General features: G+C 37.7%; 1 long non-coding RNA gene across 1 annotated transcript in view; it reads left to right on the top strand.

Moving 5' to 3' along the window:
- The window catches only part of LOC123586740, a 360,359-nt gene that overhangs the window by 56,471 nt on the left and 276,486 nt on the right, over positions 1 to 27,402 (top strand). The window lies entirely within an intron of this gene.

The raw sequence follows: 27,402 nt of genomic DNA, 5'->3' as shown, positions 1-27,402 counted from the left end.
ATTGGCTGAGTTCTTTTTTCTTTTTAATGTTTTTTAATGTTTATTTATTTTTGAGATATAGAGAGAACACAAGTCAGGGAGGGGCAGAGAGAGAGGGAGACACAGAATCCAAAGCAGGCTCCAGGCTCTGAGCTGTCAGCACAAAGCCCCATGTGGGGCTCCAACTCATGAACCAGGAGTTCATGACCTGAGCCAAAGTCCAACCGACTGAGCCACCCAGGCGCTCCAATTGGCTAAGTTCTTTTAAACCTTTGAGATAGGGGCGCCTGGGTGGCGCAGTCGGTTAAGCGTCCGACTTCAGCCAGGTCATGATCTCGCGGTCCGTGAGTTCGAGCCCCGCGTCGGGCTCTGGGCTGATGGCTCAGAGCCTGGAGCCTGTTTCCGATTCTGTGTCTCCCTCTCTCTCTGCCCCTCCCCCGTTCATGCTCTGTCTCTCCCTGTCCCAAAAATAAATAAACGTTGAAAAATAAATAAATAAATAAAAATAAACCTCTGAGATATAGTCCACAATCTGCACTTTATTACTGGTTCTAGTTGATGGAGCTTTACAAACTAAAATGAATACACACATACCTACAGTGCCCACATCTCCTTTGCTTAAGTAAGCAAGAGTATTTAATGCTACTTGAACAGTTAATGATGAAGAGACACTAATGAAATGAATATTTTTTGAGTAGGAAGCCCAAGAGCAAATTGAAGAATAAAAGGATAACAAGCAACACTTACATCCCAAAAAGATATCCTCTAAGCAAAAATAACTTAAAGACCCAACTTGTTAACAGAATTCAGTAGGGCAGGTGAATAAAAAGAAACAAAGTGTTATTCTACTACTCTTGTAAAATTTTTGATATATGACAAGAATTTAAGTTTTTAGTAGAGTAAGGATGTTGCTAAAGGGCTAAGGTCATAGTAGTTAATCTCTATATGCTCCAAAGCATATAAAAATACTAAACAAATTCATGCCTCTTGAAGAAATGAAAGGCAGTAATTTAGATACCATTCCCCCACATTTTCCCCCACCTCACAGAATACCCCACTATCCAAAAACCAGGTGGAAACTTTTTTAGATTGTTAACTTGGTTGAAATTTTTAAAAAAGAATTTTGAAATAAGGAATTACTACAAAGAAATACCTCTGTTTGCTTCTCTCATGAGGACTTCCAAATTGTCCTAACATTCAGTTGAACATGTGGTCCTATTCTTGTGGCCCTAACAGTTTCGCTCATGGTTAGCTTCTTCTTATAGAGGACATAGATAGACGGAAGGTGGGATTAAATGATTAGATACTCCATTACTTTCTTCAAATGTTGGGAAGATTAGTTTGTTACAAAATGTTAAAATGTAATGCTAGACATTACAAAATGTTACAAATATAGGGTAGAGGTTACTTCTTGATCCTTAATTTTGAATAATCTTAAGGTATATTTGTTAATTGTAACCATCACTGAGATAATATCTTATCAGGCAACAAATTGCCTTTCTATTCTATTAGTGTGCTGAATCAAATGGTGGCAGTTTAAGGTTTCAAAAAGATTTAGAATATAATATTTATCTTTTGCAAAAAAAAGTCATTCACAATTTTATTAAAATTAAAAAAAATATTTTATTTATTTTTGACAGAGAGAGAGAGAGACAGCATGAGCAGGGAAGGGACAGAGACAGAGAGGGAGACACAGAATCTGAAGCAGGCTCCAGGCTCTGAGCTGTCAGCAAAGAGCCCCACGTGGGGCTGGAACTCACGATGTGAGATCATGACCTGAGTTGAAGTCTGACACTCAACCGACTGAACTATCCAGCTACCCCAACATTCACGATTTTAAAACTATTTACAATTGCTTAAGTTCAAATCATGTTCAAAAGGTCTAATTGGCTGATGAGTCATGTTCTATTCAGATATTATAATAGATTCTAAGAATGTGTGGAAATTTTAGCATCATTCCGTTGAAGGAGGTGACCGCCTTGGGGCTGCTAGTGCATAAAGGGCCCTTTGTGTGAGTTAGTCCAGGGCACCTCCCCTGGACTCCTGAAGGCCTTATAGGTACATGGTTTGGGCAGTTGGTTCAGGCTGGCTTACAGCCCCCAATCGTCCCATTGGCTTTGTCCCTTTGTACAAAGAACAACCTATAGAACCCTTGAGGTATCCCTGACCAGCTTCATTTAGAAATGGAAAAATTAGCATCCTATATGTGTTCTATTAGTTGACTGCTTCACAGGAAGAATCATCATCATTTGAATAAACCACTTTAACCAATAACATGATTTTGTTTGCACTATTTTAATGTTTAAGATAGATTATGTGACAATTAGATCAGTTGCTTTTATATAACTTATAATCAAGAAAGTGAGTTAACAGAAAATGTCATTTGAGTGATCTAGATTTAGTTTTGTTTTTCCTTTAATAATTTACTTCATCAACTAATAAATTATACAAAGTCATCTGAGAATTTTGACAATGGTAGAATTGTTGATCATAAATATCCATCCTGGGTCACTAGAACATGGTGCCTATGAAGTTTGGCCTCTTTTGAATGTAATATGAGTGGGTATACATCATTATTTTTTTAATGTTTATTTGAAAGAGAGAGAGAGAGAGAATGAGCGGGGGAGGGGCAGAGAGAGAGGGGGACAGAGGATTTGAAGCAGGGTTCTCTGAAAACACAGAGCCCGATATGGGGTTGGAACTCATGAACCATGAAATTATGACCTGACCCAAAGTCAGACTCTCAACGAGCTGAGCCACCCAGACACCCCTACCCTATTATTTTTAACAGTCATAGACAGTAAGTGCTTAAGCCTAGTAATTTTTTCAAATAAATCTTACATTATAATTCCTATCACTAATTTGGTAAGTTATGCTTAGTTTCACTTATACCTAATTTGTTACACAAGAATTTGTATTTTGTTCACTATAGATAAATAAAAGTTGCTCAACATTCTTTTTATAGCATGCACTATAGCATAAATTGTGCCATAGAGCAGTGGACTTATACTCACAGTTGACCCTTGAACAACATAGAAGTTACGGGTGACAATCCCCCTGATCCCACAGTCAAAAATCTATATATTTTGACTCCCCAGGAGCCTACTGTTAGTAGTCTATTGTTGATCAGTAGCCTTACTGATAACATAAATGGTCAATTAATACATATTTTGTGTTAATCTTATATGCATTATATATCATATTCTTATAATAAAGTAAGCTAGACAAAAGAAAATGTTATTAAGAAAATCATAAGAAAGAGGAAATACATTCATAGTACTGCACCATATTTATCAAAAAAGATCTGCATGTAAATGGACCCACACAATTCAAATTTGTGCTGTTTAAGGGTCAACTGTATTTATTTACTTAAAAAAATGTTTTTTCTTTAAACATTTATTTATTTTTGAGACAGAGAGAGACAGAGCATGAAAAGGGGAGGGTCAGAGAGAGAGGGAGACACAGAATCTGAATCAGGCTCCAGGCTCTGAGCTGTCAGCACAGAGCCCGACGCAGGGCTCGAATTCACAGACCGCGAGATCATGACCTGAGCTGAGTCGGACGCTTAACGACCAAGCCACCCAGGCGCCCCTATATTTATTTACTTTTGGCAAGAAACAAGAATGCCATGCGTATTTACTTAAAAAAATCAGAACATTAAACATTTTTAATTACCATTTTAGTATTAAGTCATTTAGGAAGATTTTTGGGGAATGTACTCAAAAAAGGTCCAAATTCAGATCTGCATTAGTAAAAAACTATGCCAAACACTGAAGAGTATGGATGTTAGCTATTTGATTAATACAGCTGGATATAGAGATCCAAACTATTAATGACCCAAGAAAGCTGCAAAAGGGGATGCTATTCAAGCTGATTCCAATGTTTTAAAAAAACCTACTAGAATCACGTGCTTACCTGTAATGTGACTGCATGGCTTAATTGAAATGTCAAGCTAATCATACCTCGATGAAAAATATGCTCAGATGTATACTCCCACCTCCATTTTCTTTAATACATAGGAAAACAATATAATTTTTTGATAGATCAAGCAAACACAATTAGCAACAAATACCTGTGGCCCAAGGTAGAAAATAAATAATGAGGAATACATTGTGGCAAATGACTGGAATCCTTAATTAAGCTCATGTTTCTATATACATGGTGTCATAATTCCCTTTGGTTATGTAAACCTTACCCAATCTTACTATTTTGCTTTTATAATGTGTAGACCATACAAATTACATAGTTTATTTTTCAATGATGTGCTTATTTTCTAATTTTCTGTTTTCTTAACTTCCCTCTTTTCCCTGCTTTTTTTTGGATATGTAGTGTATTAATTTCCCAGGGCTTTCATAACCAAATACCACAGAGTGGGTGACTTAAACAACAGAAATTTAATTCTCATGATTCTGGAGGCCAGAAGTCCAAGAGCAAGGTGTCAGCAAATTTGGTTTCTTTTAAGGCTCCTCTCCTTGTCTTGCAGATGGCCGCCATGTCCTTATGTAGTCTTCTTTCCTCCATAAGCACACATCCCTGGTGTCTCTTTGTGTATCCAAATTTCCTCTTATAAAGACATCAGCTAGATTAGATTAGGGATTAAGGACCACCTTAACAACCTCATTTTAATTTAAAGACCCCATCTCTAAATACAGTCACATTCCGAGGTTTTAGGGGTCATGACTTCAACATATGAATTTTGAGGAGACATAATTCAGTCCATAACATGCAGTCAATGTATTTTGATTGACCTTCAAATTAGTTTAAAAAATTCTGTTCAATAAATATTTACTGTCTGACATAAACCATATGTGTGTATGTTGTTTGTTATTGTGTGTGTAAGAAAGCGTGAGAGGAGAGAGAGAGGAAGAAAAAGAGAGAGAGAAGAGGTAGTTCTTGCCCTTTTCTGGGAAAGAAAGACAAAGATTTAAGTCTTCCCAGTACCTGTTTGTATCTTTTTTAGGATATAAAATTTGCCTGCTGAGTTGATGGTTTACATTATACATTTTTGAGGAGAGATGCTGTCTGACTCATTTAATTTTTCCTATGACTGACTTGGTACAGGGGAGACTCTCAAAAATATTTATTGGATTGAATAAGACCTAATATAACTTAAAGTGGTATGTGGTGGGTATCAGGGCAGAGATGCAAACCAAGTGTAATGAAGACAAGAGGAGGAAGGCAATTATTCTAACTCAGGGAGCTGAGAAGAGTTTCCAATTAGAGAACATGACAGTAGCTAAGATTTCAAGATGGAAGTAAGGACCAGAGTGATCAGTGGTGGTAGCTGAAAAGATAAATGGAGTAGTCTTAGGTAATAGAAAGTGTGTAATTGGAATTGGAATCGGCATAATGATTAGTTCACCGTAGAGACCAGGAAAAAGCAGGAGGCTAGGAGATACAACTGAAAAGTTGTGTTGGGGCCGCATAGAGAAAGTTCTTGAATACCCAAGCCAGATATTTGAATCTTATTTTTTGGATGTTGGGAGATATACAAATTTGGGGAGGCATGAAGTGGTCAGATCTTAATTTTGGGACAATAACTGTGACGCTGTAAGGGATAAAGGGATGGAGAAGAGTCCTAGATTCCTGGAAGGATGAATAGTAGGGAACTTGGTGAAGCAAAGCCAGAGATGTTGGTGGCTAGACCCAGGAAGGGAGGGTGGGAACTCTGTGGCAATGAATTCATGGAATGCCTAGGATACTTAGAAGACACTGACTAGATGAGGAGGATGAAGGGTCGTGGAGATGATTGGAATTCTGACATTTTTGACAAGGGCAACTGGGAATGCTACCAGACCCTATCAGGAGACCCAGATGCAAGAGGAAGACTGAATTTAGGAAGAAAAGGAGAAGTTTGAAGTTGTGAGGCAATTGATCTGCTTCTGGGAGCATTCATATTTTAGAGGTCCACCCGAAAACTGGATTTGTGGACTTGGAGTTAAGGAGAATACACAAAATGAGAGGTGTAGATTTAGAAGTTGACTGTGAAGGTGGATAATTGGAGATGAAATTGTTCAGAGAGTTAAAGAGAAAAGCATTGAACTTTAAAAATATTTAAAATAGTTAAATTAGGCAATTAGTAAAACTCTGTGCTGTGTGTGTGTGTGTATGTGTGTGTGTTCATGTATATGAGTACATAGGAATATACATCAGGAAATTAATGAAGAAAAGGTTAAAAGGGAGCAATCAATGACTACTTTCAAAGTACCAATTTGTGGCTAAGTCAAACCCATGGCTGAAAATATGAAAGACAATAGATCCATCAGATTCATTTTATTTTTCTTTTTAAATTTTTTATTTTTAAAAATATTTTTTAAATGTTTTTATTTATTTTTGAGACAGAGAGAGACAGAGCATGAGCAGGGGAGGGGCAGAGAGAGACAGAGACACAGAATCTGAAGCAGGCTCCAGGCTCTGAGATGTCAGCACAGAGCCCAACATGGGGCTCGAACTCATGGAGTGTGAGATCATGACCTGAGCTGAAGTCGGATGCTCAACCTACTGAGCCACCAAGGTGCCCCCCCCCCTTTTACAAAACTTTTCTAAATATTTATTTTTGAGGGTCAGAGAGACAGAGTGCAAGCAGGGGTGGGGCAGAGAGAAAGAGGGAGACAGAATCTGAAGCAGACTCCAGGCTCTGAGCTGTCAGCACAGAGCCCAACCTGGGGATCGAACTCACCAACCACGAGATCATGACCTGAGCTGGAATCAGACACTTAACCGACTGAGCCACCCAGGCGCCCCTCTTTTTAAAATTTTTTTAATGTTTATTTTTGAGAGAGAGGGAGAGAGAGAGGGAGAAAGAGACAGACAGACAGAATCTGAAGTAGGCTCCAGGCTCTGAGCTGTCAGCACAGAGTATGACGTGGAGCTCAAACCTGTGAACCATGAGATAATGACTTGAGGGGAAGTAGGACGCCTAACCGACTGAGCCACCCAGGTGCCCCCTTCAGACCCATTTTCAATATAAAACAAGTAGTCAGTCATGCTGCATTCTACTGCAAGTCTACACAGTTAGTACTAATCAAAATGGAATTTTTTTTTTGTCCAAAAGGCTCTAGAAATCTCTATGTAAGGCCTAAATTCCATTATGTCATATTGATAAAATAAAAATGCAGATAGAATCCTGTCTTAAATTTATTGATGGATTCAGACTTCAGTTATTATTGCTAAAATATACCTGGTGATGGGGGAAGCAGAATTGTTCACAAATGCAAAAAAACATTGCATATATAAAAGAAACACTTTTGCTAAGAAACTTAAGTCTTACCCTTTTTGTTTCCTCCTTGGGCAATGATTATTCTCCTGAAACTAGAAACTTCCAAATATGAGGGTAACTTCTGTACTATTGAGATAGAAGTTTGTGAGTGTGTTGTTTAATAAAATTCATTATAATCAGACAAGCTAAGCATTTAAAAAAAACTATTATACTGGCATATAAGGACTATGGAAATGGTCTTGTGTTACAGAACCACAGAAGGGTCTCTACATACAGTACAGCAGCTGAGTTTCCCAAAGTGCAATATGACCTTAATCCTCATTCTTTGGTAATGATTTAGCCTCATTTTATTTATTTATTTATTTATTTATTTATTTATTTATTTATTTTTAGTGAAATAGAGTGCATAAGTGAGGGAGAGGGACAGAGGGAAAGAGAGAGAGAAAGAGAGAGGGACAAAATCTTAAGCAGGCTCCATGATCAGCACAGAGCCTGATACAGGGTTTGATCTCACGTCCCTGGGACCATGACCTGACCTGAAACCAAGAGTCGGATGCTCAGCTGACTGAGCCTCCCGAGTGCCTTGATTTATCCTCATTTTTAAAGGGCTTGCCTGCCTTAGAAAGCACCGGTCTAATCTGAGACCTGAGTTTAATTTCCAGGAGACCCTTGAGCTTCCTGAGTTATTATTTACTCACTTATAAAATGGAGATTATAATAATAACAGTCTCTTCAAGGAGTGACTATAAAGATCAGATATGTTTGTGCGTGAGAAAGATGATGTAATGTTGCCGAGGAACACTGATTCTATCACTTTTAGAATTAATGACATATGATCCTGGAATTTAGTTAGTGTTTTGAAACTTAAGAATACTTGTTATTTTCTTTTTCACTACAACATGGCAATCTTTTTTTTTCAAATCCTGTTTTGTGTGTACTCCATGATTATCCCTTTAGCTAGTGAACCAGTTTTTTTTTTTTTTTTGAGCTTTATCAATTTATGTAAAGAGCAATAATCTGGGGGCCTGGGGAATGGTTGGAAAAGGACACAATGATTACAAAAGCGTGTGAGGAAACAACATACAAGAAATACAGAGTTTGAAAACATAACAATTGACTGGTTTGTGGTGGAATGTTGCTATGACTTTAGGTGTTTATACAGGTGCCATTTAATCTTCCAAAGATGGGTTTTCTCAATCTATATTTAGCATTTCTCTTCCTCCTGGCAAGGATTTTGCAAGATTGCCACTCACGCACTCTATTTAAAAAAAAAAAAAGATATGAGCACTTCATGTCTTAAAATGCCTTCCAGGACAGGAATCTCCCCATGTACAGGAAGTATTTAACTGTAAATAATAGATGTAGTCATGCCTGCCAAATATGTGGATTTTGGCTAAAATACATTCACTTGTAATAGATCTCTGATATGTACCTTTCAGCATACTGCTTTTTAAATATTTAGGGAAAAAAACTTGACTAAATATCCAGGGGGTAAATATCCACTGCAGAAATAAATTTCTCGGTATAAACTTTAATGCAACATTTAAGGGGTGCCTGGGTGGCTCAGTTGGTTAAGCATCCAACTCTTGATTTGGCTCAGATCATGGTGTCTTAGTTCGTGAGTTCAAGCCCCGCCAGGCTCTGTGCTGACAGCACAGAACCTGCGTGCGATTCTCTGTCTCCCTTTCTCTCTGTCCCTCCTCTGCTCTCTCTCTCCCTCAAAATAAATAAATAAGCATTAAAAAAAATCTGGAAGGTATATTCTTCTCCATAGAAAAACATTAGCCCTCCTTCCTTTAAAGGGAACTGACTCTTTCCTTTGGTACAAAGAGTAGTTGCCTCACTCAGGACAGAGAATGCTACGTAAACAGAGGAATGGAATAGGTCTAGGTTAGCATGTGAAGCATGCAGCTGACATTTCACAAAGGTGCTTTGTAGAGAAACATTCCCTCCTCAGCTGTACCACGAGCTGAGTATACAGCTTGGAATTAGTTCCGCATCTGATTTCCAACCTACCATTTCCCAGCTGTGTGACGTTCAAATTCATACAATACCTGTAAGCCTCAATTTCCTCAATTACAAAATGATAGTAAAAAGATTTATAATACAATATGAGATAGTAAATGATATGAGATAGTAAATGAAATATATTTAGTGCAGTGATTGGCAAATATTAATATGATACGGGATAGTAAATGAAATATATTGGCAGTGATTGGCAAATCTCGAGTAGTCATTATGAGTAAATATTGTTAGATTGTAACGATAGAGCTCATAATTGAACTATCATCCTGTGAAAAAATAAAGATCCTGATGCTTAATAAACCAACATTCCATAATAGACCAGGATGGCACAAAAACAGTGAGATATTCATTAAAGAAGAACATGAATAAAAAGAGAAATCCAGACCAGAATGGAGACTATTCTCCTAATCACATCAATTAAAGTGTTTTACCAGTTCCACTGTGAGAAGCGCATGGAAATTTACTCAGATCCTCATTTTCATCCATTGAATGCTTATAAATATTATGTATATGATGGATGCTATTCATTTATTTAATGCATTCTAACATGTATAGTAATATCTTTATACATATCCATATATATTTTACTCATACTAGGGAATACTTTTTATTCCCATTCTCAATTAAAGTTCTGCTAATCTTATATAATGCCAAAAAATTCACACAAAGAACACTCTAGAATGACTATATAGAGGTAAATGAACTAGGTGGACCCTACTGACCACGATAGTCAAGATTCCTTTGCTAAGAGTGAGAAAACTTATGGTGGCATGAGTAGCTCCAAGACTATTCATTTGAAGTCAGGTAGGCCGAAGTTTGGGTTCTGCATTTTCTACCTAAAAAGTCAGGCAATATTCTTGGGTGCCTGGGTGGTTCAGTTGGTTGAGCGTCCAACTTCTGCTCATGTCATGATCTCATGGTTCTTGGGTTCAAGCCCCACACTGGTCTTTGAGCTGACAGTTCAGAGCCTTCTTGGGATTTTCTGTCTCCCTCTCTCTCTGTCCTTCCCCCATCCATTCTCTCTCTCTCTCTCTCAAAAATAAATGTGAAAAATTTTAATAAAAAATTTCAAAAAATTTAAACAGACAAAATTCTTAAATTCTCTGAGATTTCATCTTCCCATCTATAAGCTCAATATAACTATCTCCAAGTGTGGTTGTGAGAATTAACAAATGCCACATTATCTAAGAAGAGGTCTTCTTGGAGGAGGAGTGTCTGGCTGTGCTGTAACATTATAAAATGTTTGATGCAAGAATAAAAAAAGAGGTATAGAATGATTTCAATTGGAAAAGGAGAGGGGTGAGGTAATCACCATTGATCATCATGTATATTTACAAAAAGTAGATAATTCACAAAGATCATAGCACATTACTTCAGTTTGGGAATATTTTTTGTATTGTTAAAGACTTTTGATATAGAACAGATATGAAGATAATAAGATATTACCATAAAATGTTGTCAAATTTTTATCTCATTTGCATTTTAGGGAAAACTATAAAACCTGCACATGTTATAAACTGGATTCAGATAGGGCTACTTTGATCTATTTAACCTACATTTATAATACGTGCATAGGTATATCATTGCATCTTCACAGTGCTTTTATTAATCATTAATTTGTTGCAACTCCTGCTATGTTTATTAAACCTTGCTGAGAACAGCTATGGTTCACCTAGCTATATTTTGCCAACATTTGCTTTTATGATGTTCTTGATGTAATATGATAGGATTTATTTTTAGAAACAAGAAAGTTAAAAAATAATTTTTAGCTAGTAGTGCATAAAATTATTACCTATACCCTTCACCTAATACAAATGTCTTCATAGATTGCTACATAAGTGGACCCTCCCACCTGAATTTTTATTAAGAACTCTGTCTTCCATGGGTGTTGATCCTCTAAAAATTGCAGGACTGTTCATACTCTATATATTAATCTAGATGAACAATTTTTTTTTCTTAGCTAACCTAACAACTGGTGATTTCTGGGACTATTTTAAAGAATAAATGATTTTTGTATATTGTGGTTTAATAGTTTACTTCTGTTAACAGAAGCCAATTAAGTTGCAGGAGATTTTGGTACCAGAATGTATTCATGTCTTTTCTTCAGAGTGCAAAACTCCTCCAGGAAAGGGAGAGGTTAGGTAAGGACATAATGAGTGGGAAATTTCCTGGAAGAATGATTTATACTTCACATTAATGTATAGATGTCACAGCAAATTCTTAAAGGGTCAGCCAAGTAACATACATGAGGCACATAGGATGAGTAGGGAACTATAAGATAACCAGAGCTGTGGGGACTATAGTGATCTGGAAACTGCATTCACCAGACCAAACAAAGCACTTCTGACAGCTTCCTGTGGTTTTTTGAGTTGTCTGTAGCTACCTTGTCTTAGAGGATGGGTCATATTCGAGTAAGAGAGTGGAAGAGACAACTTCTAAGACTGGAGGTTCATGCAAGCAAAAGAAAGAAAAATATCCTAGTGGCTGGGGATGGCCTTAAGGAGTAAGCCTAGCTTAAAGCCGTAGTGCTTGACTAGGAGTGGTTTTTCCTCCCTGGGATGTTTGGTAATGTTTGTAGACATTTTTGCTTATCAGAGCTGGAGGCGGGTGCTACCGGCATTTCATGCGTAGACACCAGGTGTGTACCAAATACCCTACAATGTACAAGTCGTCCCCCACAACAGAGAATTATCTAGCCCAAATGTCAGTAGTGCCAACCAAGGTTAAGAAACCCTGCTCTAGATGAGTGTGTGTGTTGGGGAATAGGGGAAGGTATATTAGATGTTATATTCTGCAATTTATGGTTAAATACTTCAGCATAGAAAGTGTAAATTTAACTTTACCCTAAGGTCTATTAGTGAACATTTGAGGTATCTTAGAAATATGCACTGCAGAGGCGATTTGTCAATATACGAAAGACACACACACACACACACACACACACACACACACACACACAGAATCCAAAGCAGGCTCCAGGCTCTGCAGCACAGAGCCTGACATGTGGTTCCATCTCACAAACTGCAAGATCATGACCTGAACCAAAGTTGGATGTTTGATGGAGCCACCCAGGTGCCCAGAACTAATAGTTTTTAGATTATAGTGTTACCGAAGCTTCTATTCCTTGCTTTATGCATGCCCTCCCAAACTCCGAGGGTGAGGCAGGGTCTTGCTTAGAATTTTCTGAAAGACTGTCATAGTTCCTAGCTGGGGCTTAAAAGTATCTGGGGCACAATTAATTGGATTGTCTGTATTTATATATTATATATAATTATAGATGGAAGCATTTAATCTATAGATCATTCCAAGCTCACAATGAAAAATCAGGTAAACTATTCTATCCTGTCGTTCGCCTTCAAGCCCAGACGCTGAAAAGCCAGTGGGTATTCTCAAGGATCCTTCTTATCATGTCTTAGAGACTCTCCCAGACAATTTACAAAATGATATTTTCTTATAATGTCCTCATTAATGAATTTGCTCTGATATTTATTTCCCTAGCAACTTACACTTCTTGAAAAGACTTGTTCCATGTAATATCATATTCAAAGTTGTTTTTATTGCTGTAGTAGAAGCTTCTTGAAGGCAGGGAACTTGTCTTGTTCACAGCTATATCTTAATGCCTAAATTAATATCTGAAATTGCATGAGGTGAGAAATGAAACAAATCCCAATTCCTATGTTAAATGACACTGGGACCAAGCAAAAATTATTATTATTATTTTTGTTTTGTTCCAGGAAACTAAGACCATAAACTAATTAAAACACTTTATGTATAAAAGTGAATAGGTTGCTCCTCAGGACTGCTTTGAAGAACAGCCTGCTTACCAATGTTCATTTTAAGACCTCAACTTCTCTGTGACCAACAATCCAAAGTTATGTCATTAACTCTGCCCATTCTCACATGGTTCTCTGCTTTTTGAAACCGCCCTTAAAATCATTCAGCATGCATCTTCTAACCCTGTAACGTATATAACCTATAATCCTATAAATATCCTTCTTTTCCCTAATTTTCTACTTTTGGAGTTTTAAGACATAAAGGTGGTGTTCTTGCTTGCTGCAGTAAGTTCAGGAAACTTATCTTTTTTTTAAATAAAGAAATTCTCTTATTTTAGAGAGGGAGAGAGAGCATGTGAATTGGGGAGAGGGGCGGAGGGAGGGAGAGAGAGAATCCCAAGCAGGCTCCACACTCAGCACCAAGCCTGATGCAGGGCTTGATTACATGACCACATGACCCTGGGATCATAACCTGAGCTGACATCAAGAATTGAACACAACCGACTGAGCCACCCAGGTGCTCCGGGAAAGTTATTTTTTGATGATTAGGTATTTTGATTGTCTTCATAGGGGCTATTGACCAAGCTAACAAATATTTGTTAAATGAATGAACGGGAGAGAGATAACTACTGGTATTTCCATTTAATAGGTGCGAACACTATTGCGTCATTAAAGTGAGTAGCCTATAGATTCAAGCTCATTCAGCCTTTCTGCAAAGCACAATTTTCATGTGGCTCTTCTGAGATTTCTTTCTTCTTTCAAGATTGCCTTAAGGTTGCTTAAGCCTGGGTCAGCATGTGTTATTTGGGAGCGCGGAAAAAGGGGATAAAGTATGTTTGTACCATGTGAATTGTCTTGACTACCTCATTTAGGGAGTGAAACTAGACTTGGGGCGTATGCCTATTACTATTACTCTTTCACCAGTTTACATGGGAAACATAAGATATAGAGGAGTTCAGGGGCACCTGGGTGGCTCAGTCGGTTAAACATCTGACTTCGATTCAGGTCATAATGTTATGGTTTGTGAGTTCGAGCTCCACATCGGGCTCTGTGCTGACAGCTCAGAACCTGGAGTCTGCTTCAGATTCCGTGTATCCCTCTCTCTGCCCCTCCCCTGCTAACACTATCTCTCTCTCTCTCAAAAAATAAACATTAAAATTTTTTAAAAAAAATATAGAGAGGAGTTCATGATGAAATATAGAATATGAGAATATGGTGAAGAGGAAATACACTGAAGACTCTAATGAATGCATTCTCACCAGGGGATGATATTGCCCCCAAGGGGTAAAAATTGGTTTCTGGAGGATCAAAAAATCTCAGCTATTACAATGGTTGGTAGCCTTATAAAGGGCTATAGTACATAATCAGATATACCAAATATGTATCTAACATATCGAAATTTCATGGGGAGGGGGCAATTAGGAAAAAAAAATGTCTAAGAGGTCTTCTTAGGCAGATGACAATGAAAGAAAAGGTTGAGAAGTGCTGCTCCAGTGACAATTTCTTCTAGATGGCCATGATTAAACACTCTTCACATTCAGTTCAAAGATTTTAGATCTAATACTGGATTGGGTGCAATCATGCATGGGCCCACAAAAGGCATTTAGTTGTTAAAAAAAACCTGCACATTTAAAAAAAAGATATTCTTAAGTAGAAAGAAAGGTAGCTGGGATTTCTTAGTACTTCCATAAGCTTGGTTATATATGTTGTTAAGTCAGAAACTGCAGTGTGTGTGTGTGTGTGAGAGAGAGAGAGAGAGAGAGAGAGAGAGAGAGAGAGATGTCAACTTTTCTAAGACAGAAGTCTCTGAAAACTTAGCAGACTCACCTGACCTTGATGATGGGTCTGGTAAAACAAAATTCACAGAAATTTATTGTAAAGAGATTAACCTGAGTACACCAACACTTTAGCAGACTGTGGAAAAGGCTATAAATGAAGTAAATCATTAGAGACCATGGTTTCCTTGTTCTGGAAAAAATAACAAGCCCCAATATTTACTGTACTCTATCACATTAGCAAGATGTACCAGGCAACACTAATCAATCACAGCTGCTGGAGAGCAAATAATTAATATGTCTCATTATATTATTCATCCTCTCAGCTAGCAGAAGAACTTGATAATGGGGTCTCTGTGTGCCACTTGACTGTTTGCATTTAATTTGGATTGTAGTCAGAAAATGCTCAAATATTCTTAAAACATGAAATGGCAAAAGATGCTAGTCTGAATTTATTGACATATGGTCAACTAATTTCTTTCTAAATAATTAATTTCCAGGAAATATGAGATGCTAAAATAGATACCTAAATATCTACATAAACATATTTTACTGAAGTAAATTATCCTGAAAAGTGGTCATTCAACTACCTTGATATTGTGTAGGTATGATACGGGAGATAAGACTTAGTTTATAATGTAATAAAGACCATAATAATATGAGTTTTTATGAGGTTATTTTCTTTTTCTGCAGAACCCCAGGTATAGATTATTATTTTAAACAATGCAAACTAATAGACCTACACTTTCAATTTGTAAACTAACAATTATTGTGTTTCATACCTCTCAGATTGCAGTTTTAAATGATCATATTCTAGGCAGCTATATTTTCCCATTTGCATAAAGTAAAAAAGATACAGCAATAGAAAAAGAAGCTTATTTATGAACATTTATTGAGGTCCTATCATAAGCTGGTCAGTTTATTAGATACTTTACATGTGTTATTGAGAATAATATAATCTTCACAGCAACTCTGTGAAGTAGCTTTTATCCACTGATACTACTTAAAAAAAAAGACTTTATTTTTTTGGGAAATTTTAGGTTCATAGCAAAATACAGAGGAAGATTAGACAGGTGTGGTGGTAGGTGCCGATGGGCCTTGTAGTCCGTGGCAAAGATTTTGGAATTTTTCCTTGAGTGCAATTGATGTCACTGGAGACCTTTGAAGGGTGATATAATCCTGCACATTTTCAAGTGAACACTCTGTTGTGTGTGTGTGTGTGTGTGTGTGTGTGTGTGTGTGTGTGCGCGCGCGGGCGCGCGCGCACGCGCGTGTGGGCAGGCACTTTGGAAAGTGGTGAGAGTGGAGAGGTAGAAGCTGGAAGGCCAATTAGGAGACTACTGCAGTAATCCAGTTACAATATGGCAGTGGCTTGGAGTAGTCAATGTAGTGAAGATGATAAGAAGTGATAGACTTCAGCATACATTTCAAAGGAAAGATGATGGGATTGCCTGATGCATTGCATGTGGCATGTGACAGAAAGAGCAAGCTCAGGAGGAGTCTAGGGTTTGGACTAAATCTTTGTGTTTCATGCATTGCATTGCCAGGGGTTGCTGTGAACATTCAGAAGTGAGAGAGAGGTGATGTTCTAACCTGGGGTGATCATGGAGGACTTTGGGAAAACATGGTGGGATTTAAACTGGATATTGAGGAACAGGATACCTTTAAGCTAAGAAGAAAGGGGGCAGAAATTTCGGTCTGGTGAAATGTAACAGAGAAAAGAGCAGAACTTGGGGTGCCTGGGTAGCTCAGCCTGTTAAGCATCCAACTTCATTTCAGGTCATGATCTCACGGTGTGTGGGTTCAAGCCCCGCATTGTGCTCTGTGCTGACAACTCAGAGCCTGGAACCTGCTTCCAATTCTGTGTCTCCCTCTTTTTCTGCCCCTCCTCTGCTCGCACTTTGTTTCTCTCTCTCTCTGTCTCTCAAAAATAAATAAAACATCACAAAAAAGAAGTGCAGAACTTGGAAGAGGCAATGATGTTTCCCGAAATGAGGAAAGTTGAGAAGGAATAGACTTTGGAGGAAGAGCAAGATTTTGGATATATTAGTTTTGAAAGTTCTTATTAGATACCAAACTATTTATGGATCCTCAAACATTTCATACTCCTTTTATTTGTGAGAGTTGTTTGTCAGAAGCAGTAAACCAAGAACAAATAGTACTGTGCTCAAAGTACTTTATAATCTCTTTGTCTTTATTTTCTTTAGTTATGATTCACATGTAAATGATTTTAGCAATTCCAGATCCTATTAGGAGATTGTTTAAAAAACACTTTTCTCTCTCACAGTGATTTAGTTGACAATGATACTCCATGTTGTCCTTTTAAACCACTTAGTTATTTTTCAGAATTATCCCTAGCTCTGATATTTAGAAATCCTTGTCTACTATTTACCATTATTTATTATAGAGGAATGGTTCATTATGTTTTCTATTAATATGATTTAGTTTTTCCCTGAAAATTTATATTACTTCATTAAAGCCATGAAACAACTTTAACATCATTGAGTTCTTACTTATGAAGCCCGTTTCAGAGTGCTTTTTCATTGCTTTTGGGAGATACAGATACTTGAATGGAGATTTGTTATTGATAATGAATGCTTTTCCTAAATCAATGACATCAAGAAGTATTTAATAACATGTTGTCCACCTGGTACTAGATGTGGATTTCTCCAAGCAGAAATTTAGCTTAAAGGATAAAAGTAAGTTCTGGTTTTTCCTCTTCTAGCTGTGTGGCTAGAATAAATTGCTTAATGCCTCTACAGTCTCAGTTTTACCTGCTATACAACAAAGGTAACAGTGGAACCAAATTCATAAGTTTGTTGTGAGAATTGGAGGAGATCATCTGCATGCAGTGATTGGCACAGCACCTGGCACATAGTAAATGCTTACTAAATAATAATAATAATAATAATTATTATTGTCATCATCACAAAAGGGCAGAATACCGTATCAAATGTGTTTTGTTGCATTTACTCCTTATGAAGTGTTGATGTGGTTTTTGGTGGATGTGAAGATAGAATCTGTTCTTTCCAAAATTTTATAATCTACTTGCAGAAATAGAGTACTATTCTTGAGAAGAACATAATGATAAAATATTGAGAAGTAGTTCAAGTAGTTCAAGAGAAAAATTATGATGAAATAGCATGAAATTTATGAACCACGAATTTCACTGATAATTATTATGGTGAGCATCTGGAGAGAGAGATGGTTTTCTACACGGAAGTGATCATGGAAACTTTGGGAAAATATAGTCGGATTCAAACTGTATGTTGAAGAGGAACAGGAGTTGTTTAAAGCCAAGAGAAAGGGGGCAGAAATCTCAGGCAGGTGAAATTTAACAGGGAAAAAGGCAAAACAGGGAAGAGGCAAGTGTGTTTATAGAAACAATATAAGAGTGTTATGATTTCTTTAAAAAATTTTTTTTAGTGTTTATATATTTTTGAGAGACAGAGTGTGAGCAGGGGAGGGTCAGAGAGAGAGGGGGACTGAGGATCCAAAGTGGGCTCTGTGCTGACAGCAGTGAGCCCAATGTGGGGCTCAAATTCACAAACCGTGATATATGACCTGAGCCAAAGTTGGACGCTCAACCACCTGAGCCACCCAGGTGCTAGAGTGCTATGATTTCTATTAAGTACAGCAGGCTTTTTTGATGAGACATCTTTCTAAAGTTCTGTTGGCAAAATAAAGTATGCTTAGGTGTGGGATTTAAGACACAAAACAGGTGTAAATTAGGGAAGGGAAGCAAAAATAGTATAAAAACAGGAAGGGGGACAAAACATAAGAGACTTAAATACAGAGAACAAACTGAGGGTTGCTGGAGGGGTTGTGGGAGGGGGAATGGGCTAAGTGGGCTAGGGGCATTACGGAGGACACTTGTTGGGATGAGCACGGGGTGTTATATGTAGGGGATGAATCACTGGATTCTACTCCTGAAATCATTATTGCACTGTATGCTAACTAACTTGGATGTATATTAAAAAAATAATAAAAAAGTATGAAAACTAGAAAGGTAAATGAATAAATATAACTCACAGGAAATAAACTCAAATTAAAATTTTCCATACTAAAGATAAAAAGTTTGGAAAACTTCAGTGGGATTCCAAGCACTCCTTATTCAAAATTTTAAAGTTTATTTTTCTAACACCAAACCATTATGCCTGGGTTTTCAAGACAACCACTTGAAAGTAGAGAAAAGTCTGTCTGTGCTTGCAAATAAAAACCTTTTTAAACAAATGTTTATTTATTTGCCTTCTTGAGAGAGAGAGAGAGAGAGAGAGAGAGAGAGAGAGAGAGAGCACAAGCTGGGGAGGGGCAGAGAGAGAGGGAGAGACAGAATTCAGAGCAGGCTCCAGGCTCTGAGCTGTCAACACAGAGCCTGATGTGGGGCTTGAACTCATCAATTGGGAGATCACGGCCTGAGCCAAAGTCAGCACTTAACTGACCGATTCACCCAGGCGCCCGGCAGATAAAAAACTTTTAAGATCTTTGTTATTACTACAAGTTTCAGGTCTTTATTTTCGAATTCAACTGCCAAGGCTGACATTTGCTTTCTGTGCTCTGAGTGCTCCCCTGAGCCACTTCTTGTTACTCATGAAGCAGGGGAACGCCAGAGAAATGCAAGTAAAACATCTTGGTTATTATTTCACATTTTTTTCCTGCTACAAATGCTACCTAATAATGAGGGTCAGATTGACTGAAATATAAAAACAATGACAGATAAGATAAAATGCTTGGTGACATTTTAATGAAAGCAATAAATTTCCATATTTTGCACATATAAAATTAGACACACATAGTTTGACGATGAGAAGTTCTACGTGAGAGTACGCTTGTCAGAAGACTGTGACTTTAAAGGGATGACAAATGATTAACTTTTGGTCATGTAATTTGGAATTTATGAGGCAAGTAAATGAGAAAAGTACATTTCATGTACAGGAAATGACACAGTGGAGAGAAGTCATGTGGGTTTGAGGGGCTTGTGAGCAGTTTCTAATAGCTAGAGCACACACACTGTGTGTGTGTGTGTGTGTGTGTGTGTGTGTGTGTGTATGTGTGTGACAGAGAGAGAGAGAGAGAGAGAGAGAGAGAGACTAGAGAGATGACTGCTAGACCAACAGAGACAGACAGACAGTCAGAGAGCCAGCACAAGAAAGCATGAGAGAGCAAGCAAATGAGATTGGAATGGTAATCAATCATGGTGGATGCAATGCGGAGTTACTGTTTGACAGGGTTGTGGTTGGGAGCCACCTCAGGGAGAAGAGTGTTCCCATCTTTCAGAAGAAAACTGTCGTAATCCATGCAAGAATGGTGGGAATAAGAACTAAGGTAGCCACTAAGTGGAAAAATGAAGACAGCGAGACATTTAAAGCAGAGCAGACAAAACTTGGTTACAAACTGGGCTTTGGGGCCGAAGGAGAGGAAGGAGTCTCAGATGACTCTCTGGGTTCTGACTAAAGTGACTGGGTAGCGTCATTTAGTTAGCAAATATTTACATATTAACTGTTTTTAAACTCTTTGCTGGGCTGACAGCTTCTCAGCACATGAAGGTAACTGAGAGTTTAGTGGAAGGGTAGGCAAGTGAACATAACAATTATATTACGGGTGATGCCATTTGTTCTGATGAAGAATACAGGAACTACAGGAAGCAGAGACGAATTACAAGGGAAAACTATGCATTCATTTCTAGATGCAAAAACTGAGAGAGCTCTGGAACCCCAAAGTGAGCACTGGAGGTTATACTGAAAGGCAGTGAGGGCTGGAGAAACAAGAATGAACAAGCAACTGGAATCAGAAAGACCTGGGCTTGAATTGTTGCCTGGCTCCATCACTTGTTAGGTTTATGATTTCGGGGAAGTAACAGTTTCTCCATCTGAAAAATGGGATTCAGATCACCCACCTTTCTGAGTTATTAAGGTTGAGTGATGATAAAAGGGTGCGCCTTAAATGGTTCCAAAATGGGTCTGGAGTTCAGGTAAGAGATCTAGGCTGGGGAACTTACATGATCGATGATGCTTCAGGAGGAGAGAGGAGACTGTTTTGGACATATCTAGTTTAGCAAGAGGGGCCTTGGTGATTTCTGAGCGTCTGTTATCTGAATGATTGTTCAGTTCACATACTCAGATTATTCAGTTCAGTTTGAATGACTTCCCTGGCTTTGGGAAGACAGAGAATTACTGAAGACAGTAATCTCTTAAAATTAGGTGTTTATGATGTTTTTTCTTAGGGTACACGTAAGAGCGCACATAGCAGGAACTGTTGCGTATTTCGTCGAAAGAATTTTCTAACCTATGTTTCTCTAAGATGATGCCTGCACCCATCATTATTGAAATGATGACAATAGCTCATTTGAGATCTGCCAAGAAGAGCAATTATCACTTAGTCACGTGACAGTCCCCTCAATGTCAGGCTGATTTGCAAGCATATGACTGAAAAAAAAAATTGCAGTTTTGGTCTTTAATAAGCAAAACTTCATTTGATTTATGGGAAGAGCATGGATGTGAGTCAGAAAGTGCTTAATTTTACTGCTGGCTTGGTTTCTTGATTCCTTGAGTGAACTTAGACATGTTTTAAATCTCCCTGAACCTGTTTTCTCAAGGTTAAAATGTAGTTAATAATAACTTCCTTGCACATGTATTGTGAGTCCTGAATGAGATAAGAAATGCAAAATGACTATCACAGTGTCTGGCACCTAGAAGCTTCCAAGTTTTATTCCTGAAAACAGAACCTCAGAATCCTTTTTGTTTTTTTTTCCTCTCAAAGAATACGCACTGATGGCGCTCTTCCCCAAAGCTTGAAGCTAATAATAATCATTCCTTTGTGGCAACCTTAGAAACAAACTGCCAAACTGAAACATAAAAACTGGGCGAGTACATACACTCCAATTTTAGATTTAGTTTCTGGGGATGTAACTTGCATATGAGTCCCCTAGAGTCCGGGATGCTAGGAGATAGTGTTAGGCACACAAACAGGCTGTATTTACCTTAACTGTCTTTTATTCTTCTCGCTCGTTGAGGTCTGTGAGAAAGAACTCAGTTGCAAGTGCTGTCAGAGAAACACATCAAAGTGTCTGATAGAGCTAAATGCATTATTAATTAGAAGCAGTAACATGAGCTGTAGTCCTGTCTAGAAGTCAAATTATCCAGTAGATTTTCCCACCTCGTTCCGGGCGCCATTCCTTTTAAAGTATAAGTTTCAAACTAGGTATGTTTATAGATATGGCATATTCCTTTCTTGCATTGAAACGTTTCCTTTCCTTATTAAGAATGGAAGCTCTCTAAGGAAGGGGGTTTACCTTTACAAGAGCCGCTTCTGTACTGTCATAACATTTCTGCAGGGCTCTTATTTCTTCCTTTCTCTTCCCTCTCTTCTAGCCTTTGACACCTGACGCTGCTGGTCTCTCGGTTTACACTCCTACTCCCTCTGCTTCCTCTTACATACTGCCTTTTGTTTTTCTCTCGCGTGCGAACTCTTCTTTCTTCCTTTTTAATTCTCTTAAGCCATTACTTTCTAAAAACACAATCTCTCTCTTCATAACTACCTTTTAAGGATCACAACAATCCACCAGGTACCACCGTCTGCACATCTGAGTCCATCAATTCACTTATTCCTGTAGCTCTCTGGCAGGGAAGTTTCCATTGCCGCCCTGCTACTGGGTTTTTATTTGCATGCTTGAATCTCGCCACTCAAGCACTGGCCTATAGAGCAGCAAACACCCTGCTCTTGGGGCCCTGTCACTCTCCGGCTCTGTGCACCGAGGGTGAAAATGCATCCTGGTAGGATTATTTGGAGGTTCAAGTAAAATAGCGAACTATTCTTTCTAAGGCCCATAAACTGCTAAAATTCGAAAATGTCCTTGATCAAATCTTTTTTATAAACATACTAGGTTGTACTTGGATAGATGATCTAAGCCCTAAGTGAATTGGTTCCTCATTTTAAGCAAAACTGTAGGGCAAGGCAACAATGGCAGGTACTAGATGTTGGATGGTGTCTTTAGAAAGTGACAAATGCTGGGTGTATGGTTAACAGATAAGAACCGCCTCCGATGAGAAAGATGCTGCTTATTAAAATTAAATAAAATGCTCTCCTGATTTCTTATTTTATTTTCTCCAGATTCTTTGGCCATACCCTCTAGATTCTTTTAGCACTTTGTTTCTTTGGCTTTGGGGCTTCCAATGATATTTTCCACTATTTGCCCACATCTCTTTCCCCAGGACCTCAAACTGAAGAAGCAGCCAGTTGGTACTGACTATGGCCATAGCCCTGCTCTTTTTTCTCCCAGGATAACGGGGACAGCTGTGGGTTGCTGCATGGTGAGGACCGTGACCTCCAACCTCTTGGTGGGCTCATAGCTTGGCTCCTTTACAATTGCCTTCCCTGTCATCCATAAATGTATATGTGTGTTTAAATATCTGGTTTTAGCAACATATTTGCCAATTAAACGGAAGATGTTCCATCCTATTACTGGAACCTGAGCATAATTGTATCAGCTCCCTTGTAAGTCTTTCTAGCAGAGACCCAAGCATCAATGGTATTTTAAACCAATTCTCGTGAGTTTATTAGCAGTAACTAGAGATAGTTTTAATAGTGATCCTCCATATTAAAATGGTCTGTATAATAATGGCATTTTAAATTTGAATGCATATTTTTGTATATTAGGTCACTGTACACTTACTTTCCATGTGGCTTATTTGTGGGAGGCTGTACTTACAATGATGAAAGTATTAGAGTTAGAAAAATCTTGGTTCTAGTGAGAGGTACTGAAAAAATTATTTAACTTCTCAAAACCTCAGATTTGTCACCTTTGGTTAGCCTTGTCAGGAGGGAGGAGCATAACAGTTATGTAGGGAGGATCCCTTGACTTTCTCTAGAGCATCCCCACCCCTTTCACCTTGCTACTCTCTATGCTAGTATCTTGTGTTTTTTTTTTCCTAGCATTTCTCAAACCTGATATGGTTTTCTAGAATTACTATCTTATTACATAAAGACAATGTAAGCCCCTTGAGGGCAGACACATTTTCTGCTTGGTTTGTTGGTGAGTTCTTATCTCTGACAACTGTACTGATGTATGGCAAATGCTCAATAACTATTTATTGGATGTGTGAATAACATATGCAAATACTTAGCACAGTATCCACTATGTATTACAACTCAGTAAATAATCATTAGTAGTACTATAAATGTTGTGATGAGCTTCCATGAGAATTAATGAAGAGTTATTAATGTTATCTTGCTCCTTAAGGTTCCTTTGGGTTTCTACTCTCTGTCCTGCACGATTTCACTATAAGATCTCTTCTGGTCATTGAGTCAGCCATGCTAACAGTTCCTGTTCTACATTTCTGCTCTGGAATCCCACTTACAACACACGGGCACCTCACACTCAACCTGTTTCCCAATCCCGCTCATCCTTCTGAGATGCTTTTTTTTTTTTTTTTTTTTTTTCGGCTAATGGCATCTGTACTCACCTTGATACTCAGATTAGAAACTTTGGATCAACCTTGATCATTCCCTGTATCTGATCAGTTCACTATTTCTCCCTTGCTTTTCCTTGCTTGCGTAGCTTAGACTATCATTGTCTCTCATTTGAACTTTTACAGTAACTAATAAAATGGTTACATTTTATTAAGCACACTCTCAGGACTTTATATGCACATGTAAAAGCCTACAAGGTAGCTGTTATAAATGTTATTGCTATTATCATCTAACAGATGAAGAAAAAACAAGGCTCAGAGAGATTAAACAGTTTCCTTAAATTCTCACAGTTGCTATGTGTTAGAGCCAGGATTTGGACTTAAATTGGTCTGATTCAAGAGCCTCCAACCATCTGTTAAATCTTCCTAATTGCCACAAGATTTCCCTTTTTCAGCCCTTGTTCCAATCCACTCTGTTTTCTCCTTTCCTCTGAGTGATCTCTTAGTTATTCTTCAAGAGTCATCTTAAACATCACCTCTTCTTTTTTTTCTAAATTCTGCTAGGCAGAAGTAGATGATTCTGCTGAGGCTGCACAGCCCTCTGTAAACAGGTCAACCTCGGCCATTATTATTTTGGGTTATTATTTTGTATTTCAGTTATCAGCTTACATCCTTGACAGCAGAAGCCTCACCTAATTAATGTTTGTACATACAATATCTGTACTCAGCAGGAGCTAGATAAAGTTTTGTTAAAAGAATATTTCTATAAATATTTAATGAGGAATTTAATACTTGCTCTTTATTTCTATGAGAATGCTATTAATTTTTTTATACAAAAATGTATAATTAGCATTTAAAATACTTATTTTTTAAAAAAATATTTTATTTCTTTTTGGGAGGGAAAGAGAGGATAGTCAGGAGAGGGGAAGAGAGAGAGGGGGACAGACGATCCCAAGCAGACTGTGCTGACAGTAGTGAGCCCAATGTGGGGCTTGAACTCATGAACCACAAGATCACAATCTGAGCTGAAGTCTGAAGCTCAACCAACAGGGCCACCAAGGTACTCCTAGAATACTTGTTTTTTTAAAAAAAATTTTTTTTTAATTAACGCTTATTTATTTTTTGAGACAGAGAGAGACAGAGCATGAATGGGGGAGGGTCAGAGAGAGAGGGAGACACAGAATCTGAAACAGGCTCCAGGCTCTGAGCTGTCAGCATGGAGCCTGATGCAGGGCTCGAACTCACAGACTATGAGATCATGACCTGAGCCGAAGTCGGACGCTCAACCAACTGAGCCACCCAGGCGCCCCAGAATACTTGCTTTTTAAGCTAAGTCTGTTCTCCTTTGGTTTTCTACTAACAACATAGGAAGATTTTAGTAAGCAATCCCTTTCCGTTTGTGTCCCCAATTTCCATGTCCTGTTTGGTATCTGGTGACTTCTAGTTACCCTGATATCTTTCTTCTCTCAGACTATTTTCCTATACCACCCTATAGGCCTACATTCTATTTCTCAAGCTTTACTTTCTGCCAGGCAACAGGTATCGTGTCAACACTAGTGTTTCATTCTTCACTTACAGCTTGAATTTCAAACCCGTTTTCATCTTCTATGACCAATGATGGATTTCAGGTCCTAGATATAGGGAAGATATTTTTGGGCAGTGGTATCTTATGATTTCTTCAAATCACACCCTATTATGTCTTTGGAGAAAGCTTTACATATCTCTTTTCTATAATCGTTCTTCCAAAATTGGTAAAAAGTCCTTAGCAGTTGATGAAACTATGGTGTGACTGATGAATTATAAATAGGAAAGTGTTCATCTCTGCCAACATGTTTGAATCTGAATTGTACAAATCTCTGTCACTATCTTCTTTGGAGAAGATAAGATTTTATTTTTATGCAGATACAATGAAGGCTTATCTCATATATCTCCAGAGTTTGAAAATGTATATCTAAAAATAGAAGAAAGTCATAAATATATCCATGTTCTCATATCAGAAATTTAACAGTACGTTTTTAACTTATTAATCTCAGAGTACTTACAATAAAACAAATACAATGTAAAAAATATGTTTATATGGGCTTATCCTTATAGCCATTTGATAAATATCATCAAGTTTTGAACTATTTTAATAAATATCCTAAGGAAAATGAACAAGATTTAGCACGTTATTAGTTTAAAATGATCTGAAAAATATTTTAATTGTTATTAACATAAAACACATACTTCCATGTAGAATTCTTGAAAGGAAAACAGTTTAAATTCTGTTGCTAAGTAAAAAATTTCAGAACTCCCTTAACCAGTGTTAAATGCAAAATAGTTCATTATCTACTTCCTCATGAAAACATTGATTTTTGGAAGAATTTCTTCCCAAAATGAGCCCAAACTTGTTACAGAGAAAAAGAATGAATACATTAGTAATGGGATGTAATAAAGCGCTCACTATGTGTGGCCCAGTCAAACCAAGTAGTGCCTCCCCTTTATTTGATAGATGAGACAAATGAGAGCTCCTGGTACTAATGGTACAACATCAGCTGAGTGATCGGGAACCAATCCATGGCTTTGTTCCTCAGCCCAAAGCTTTTCGTTTCATGTTACCACGTGGCACCTTGTTGACCCAACGTGAGATGAAGGTCTTGAGATAGCTAAACAGAGAGAGACCCTATTCAGGAGGAAAAATCAGTGCGTAAGCAATACTGAAAGTTCTAGACTTATCCTGTATTGGAGTATAAATACCCCCTAGAGGGGACAGATAAGTAGTAAAGAAGGCTGATTATTCCAATTCAATTTATTGGTTGTGTCAGTGGCTGACTTGGTACAATTTGAATGATAAGGGCTCCAGGTCTTCTGAAACTGCTCAAACTATATGTATTATGACTATGCATGTATAACACTTCTTAAATATATGTCCATAAATATATTTATTTGCTGACAGAGTGGGATAAAACTGTTTGAAACATGTGTAAACTTTTTTTTTTTTTTTATGGCTAGGCATCATCATCAACTTCAGATATCTAAGATGTCAATCTGTATTCTTATATTGGTATTTTTAACAGAAAATAAAACTCAGTGAACTATGTAAAATTAGACTACTATGGTAACACTTTTTACTTTAACTAAGATCCATATTAATGAATGATATACTTTTTCATGGAAATATCTTTTAAACAGTTTCTTTCTCAGAGATTATTTATTGTGTTATAATATTTATTGTGTTATAATAT

Source organism: Leopardus geoffroyi, chromosome C3, assembly GCF_018350155.1.
Source record: "Leopardus geoffroyi isolate Oge1 chromosome C3, O.geoffroyi_Oge1_pat1.0, whole genome shotgun sequence".
NCBI classification, from domain to species: domain Eukaryota; kingdom Metazoa; phylum Chordata; class Mammalia; order Carnivora; family Felidae; genus Leopardus; species Leopardus geoffroyi.
The sequence above is the reverse complement of the archived record's forward strand: the minus strand, read 5'-3'. Positions and strand labels throughout refer to the sequence as shown.